Source organism: Salvelinus sp. IW2-2015, linkage group LG4q.2, assembly GCF_002910315.2.
Source record: "Salvelinus sp. IW2-2015 linkage group LG4q.2, ASM291031v2, whole genome shotgun sequence".
Classification (NCBI taxonomy): domain Eukaryota; kingdom Metazoa; phylum Chordata; class Actinopteri; order Salmoniformes; family Salmonidae; genus Salvelinus; species Salvelinus sp. IW2-2015.
In genome coordinates, this window is record NC_036843.1 from 24,693,152 (window position 1) to 24,698,338 (window position 5,187).

Here is a 5,187-nt window from a genome sequence, read left to right on the forward strand (position 1 = left end):
TAGAAAACACTTCTACTGAAACACTTCTACTCAGAAAACACTCTACAAACACACTAACTAAACAACTCTCTAAAACACACTACTAGAAACACTCTATAGGAAACACTCTACTAGAACACTCTACTAGAAACACACTACTAATAAACACTACTAACTAGAAGACAGCTCTATACTAGAAACACTCTACTAGAAACAGTCTACACTAGAAACCACCTACTAGAAACACACTACTAGAAAACACACTACAGAAATACACTACTTAACTACTTCTACTAGAAACACACTAACTAGAAACACCACTACTAGAGAAACCACTAGCTAAGAACACTCTATCTAGAAACACAGCTACTAGAAAAACTGATCTAACTAGAAACACACTACAGAAACACAGTTAATCAACTAGAAACAACACTACTAGAAAACACACACTAAACACCCTAACTAGACACACTACTCGAACACAACTAGACATCACACAGAAACACTCTACTAGACACAACATACTAAAACACTCTAACTAGAGAACACACTAACTAGCAACACACATTTAGAAAACACACTACTAGAACCACTATAAAACACAACTACTAGAAATACAGTAATCTACTAGAAACCCTAACTAGAAACACACTACTCGAAACACTACTCTACTAAGAAACACACTAAAGAAACACACTACTAGCAACACAAACTAGAAACACTCTACAGCACACACTACAAAAACACACTACTAAAAACACACTACTAGAAACAGCATTCCTAGAAAACACTATAGACACACACTATCTAGAAACGACACTACTGAGAAACACACTACTAGAAACACACTACTAGAAACACTCTAAAACTAGAACACACTACAGGAACACAACACTACTAGAAAACACACTATAAATCCTACTAGACAACAACAGTAATCTTAACTGAAACACAACTCCTAGAACACACTACAGAAACACTCTACTAGAACACACTACTAACACAACTACTAGAAACACTCTACTAGAAACTCTACTAGAAACATACACTATAGAAACACCCACTAGAAACACACTACTAAAAACATACCTAACTAGAAAACACTCTAAACATAAAACACACTATAAACACACACTAGCAACAACTAAGAAACACTCTACTAGAAACTACTCTACTAGCAATACACACTACTAAAAACTCACTACGAACACCCTACTATGTAGAACACTTCCTAATACGAAACACACCTAACAGAAACACATCTACGTAGAAACACGTAATCTACTATAAACTACTCTAACTAGAAACAACTACTAACACACACTACTAGAAACCTCTAACTAGAACACTCTAACTAAAACAACTCTAACTAGAAACACTCTATCTAGAAACACCTCCTACAGAAACCCTCTAAGCTAGAACACTCTACTAGAAAACACTACTAGAACACACTTACTACTTAGGAAACTCTACTAGAAACACCTACTAGAAACTACACTACTAGAAACCCTCTACTAGAAACACTCTACTAGAAACACTAACTAGAAACACTCTAACTAGAAACACATCTATACTAAGAACACAACTACTAAGAACACAACTACTAAAACACACTAATAGAAACACACTACTAAAACACACTATAAAAACACACTACTAGAAAACCAAAGTAATCTACTAGAATAACTAAACTAGAAACACTACTACAAAACACAGTACATCTACTAGAAACACACTACTAGAAACACACTACTAGAAACACACTACTAGAAACATCACTACTAGCAACACTTCTACAGAGAACACTCTACTAGAAACACAGTAATCTCTTAGAAAACACTACTACTAGAAGCAACAATACTAACACACTACTATAGAAACACATACTAGAAACACACTACTAGAAACAAAGTAATCTACTAGAAACACACTACAGAAACACAGCTACTAGAAACACACTATAGAAACACAGTTTAATCTACTAGAAACACACTACTAGAAAACACTACTAGAACACACTACTAGGAACACTCTCTGAGAAACACAACTATAGAAAACACACTACTAGCCACACAGTAAGCTACTAGAAACACAACACTACTAGATACACACACTATCTAGAACACACTACTAGACACTCTACTAGAAACCACACTACTAGAACACCTACTAGTAAACACCATCCTTAATAACACACTACTAGAAACTCTACTAGAAACACACTACTAAGAAAACACATACTAGATACACACTACTAACGAAACACTACTAACTAGAAACCACACTACTAGAAACACACTACTAGAGAACACACTACTAGAAACACACTACTAGAAACAACTACTAGAAACACACTACTAGAACACCTATAGAAAACACTAAACAGAAACACACTACTAGAAACACTCTACTAGAACACCTACTAGAAACACACTAAACTAGAAATCACACGACTAGAAACACTAAACTAGAAACCACACTATAGAAACACACTACTACAAACAACAGTAATCTAACTAGAACACATATCAGAAACACATCACTAGAAACAACACGTACAGAACACCTACTAGAAACACATACTAGAAACACACTACTAGAAACACAACCTACAGAAAACTCTAAACTAGAAACCACTCTACTAGAAACCACTACTAGAAACACACTACTAGAAACACTCTAAAACTAGAAACACACTACTAGAAACACACTAGACTAGAACACACCTACCTAGAAAAACTCTACTTAGAACAACTACAGAAACACTTCTAGAAACACCACAGAAACACACTACTAGAACACTCTACTAAAACACCCACTACTAAAACACAACTACAGAAAACTCTATAGAAAACACACTACTAGAACACCTACTAAAACACTCTACTAGAAAACACTCTACTAAAACACAAACTACTAGAAAACTCTACTAGAAACACTCTACTAGACAACACTACTAGAAACAACACTAACTAAAACACTCTACTAGAACACACTACTTAAGACACACTCCAGAAACACATACTAGAAACACTCTACTAAAAACACTACTAGAAACCACTCTACTAAGAAACACTCTACTAGAACACTCTACTAGAAAACCTCTATCTCTTTCATTTAGACAAATGTACAAAAAGCTCCTAATTCAAGTCTTGGTTCCTCCCCATCCCCAGATCAAAGCCACAGATAATGGACGCCCCCAGAAGTGGTCGACGGCACGCCTGCACATCGAGTGGATCCGTAAGCCCTCGGCCTTGGCGAATCCCCTCCTATTCGACGAGCAGTACTACAACTTCACCGTCATGGAGAGCGACAAGGTGGCCGAGATAGTGGGTGTGGTCTCAATGCAACAGAACTCCAATCCCCTCTGGTTCGACATCATAGGTAAGGCTCCGCCCAGAGGCGGGGGCTGGTGGGTGGGGTTTGTTAGTGGGAGGCATATATCTGACTGGCTGAGGTGAGGTCAGTCAGGTAGGCTGTGTACCATTATTGGTGCATGGGGTTTGGGCTGACGGTTTGGTTTGATGTGTGTGTTTGTGCGTGAGGCCCAGCTCAGGTACTGTGACCTCACTGCATGGTCTGTTGCCAGTGTGTCTCTCTCTCTCTCTCCTCTGCCATCCCACGGTCACCATGGCGATTTGAGCACACACCACCAGCTGTAAAGGTCTGTATGTCAGTGGAGAAGCAATTGAGATGTCTCAAAGTCCCTGCCAGATATTCTGGGAACTCTAGTGGAGAAAAATGGCATGAGCTTAAAGGGGTTAATTCACTGTCTTTGGAAGACTGACACCATCTTACATTTAGAAATGAACTGCCCCTTTAAAGTGCTTTAATATTCATGCTGTTTTTTACCATAAGGATTGATCCTCATTCTACCAACTACAGCTGCTAAGAAATATGTCTTTGACATGCTGATTTCAGAAACAATTTAATGTGTCTTATTCTCACTGTAAAGCATGTTGTGTAAGATCAGTGGAATGTCCCTTTAAGAGGCTTGAAATGCCAGGGACATGCCACACAAARTATTTTCTTTATCTGAAACCTTTTGATATTTTGAGTCTAATCCCTATCCACATAAAAGACTCAACAAGGTTATGTGATGTTCCGTTTTTATATCTGCAGTTTTCTGCAAACAACAGCCACATTTAACAAGTTCACGTTGTTTGGTGAATGAATTACTGTCAAAGCTTGTCGGTTTTAATCTTGCTTTAATAATTTTCATTAATTTAATAAACATTGTAAAATCCATGTAGTTTTATTAGAAATTACATTTTGTTAGAATTAACATGATTAGGCTGTTCAACTTTCTAGGAATTGATTGTGGTCCGTCTATATAACTATTTTTATATAATGTAATATAATATTTATAAAGCTGACAATTCTCTAGCCGAACTGCACTGTGGGTAGGTAAGTTTATGTTGAGCGCATTCAGTCCAGAGACAAGTGGATGGACTACATGGTCAGGTCCTCATTTCCCAGAATGCTCCATGATCCATCTCTCTTTTGTTGTCACTGAGCAGTGGCGGTCAGTGTGTGTTCCAGTGGGAGATACCTTCTGGCTTGTGCTTCCAGCTCTAGGCTCTCTCTCTGACTATGGCTGCTCTCTCTGGCCTACTACTCTACTCTCCTGTACGCTCCTCTCCTCCTCTTTTCTCTGCTCAATGCCTCACTTGTCCTCTGGAATCACATCTCTCTCTCCTTCTCTCTCCCTCCTCTTAATTCCTCCTCCCTTTGCCCTATGTATCTCCCTGTCCTTCCATTCTTTCCTTACTTTCCTCACCTTCTCTTTCCTCCTCCTCCCCTTTTCTGTCTCACCTCCACTCCCCTTCGCACCCTCTCCCGCTGTCTCTCTTCTTTCCTTTCTCCCTGTCTCACTCTTTCTCTCCTCTTCTCTCCTCTCTCAATGCTTCGTGTCTGGAAGGTCCCAGGCCTTTCCAGGAGATGTTCTATATACTGCAGACCGCTTGTGGCAGGAACTGTTCCACAGAAGGTATCTCAGTTTGACTCCGAACTGCTTTTTTCTGCTTCCTTTTCCTTTCCTTCCTCTTTTATTTTACCCATCATTCACCTGTGCTTTCCCCATAATTCACTATGTGCCCAGTGCTGCTCACGCCTTCGTCTGATTGGTTGGTTTGAGGCAAAGGGGGTGGGGCAGGTAAAAGGGTTTTTCCCTACACAGAAGCTCGACAGAATGGATGGTTGTGTGTG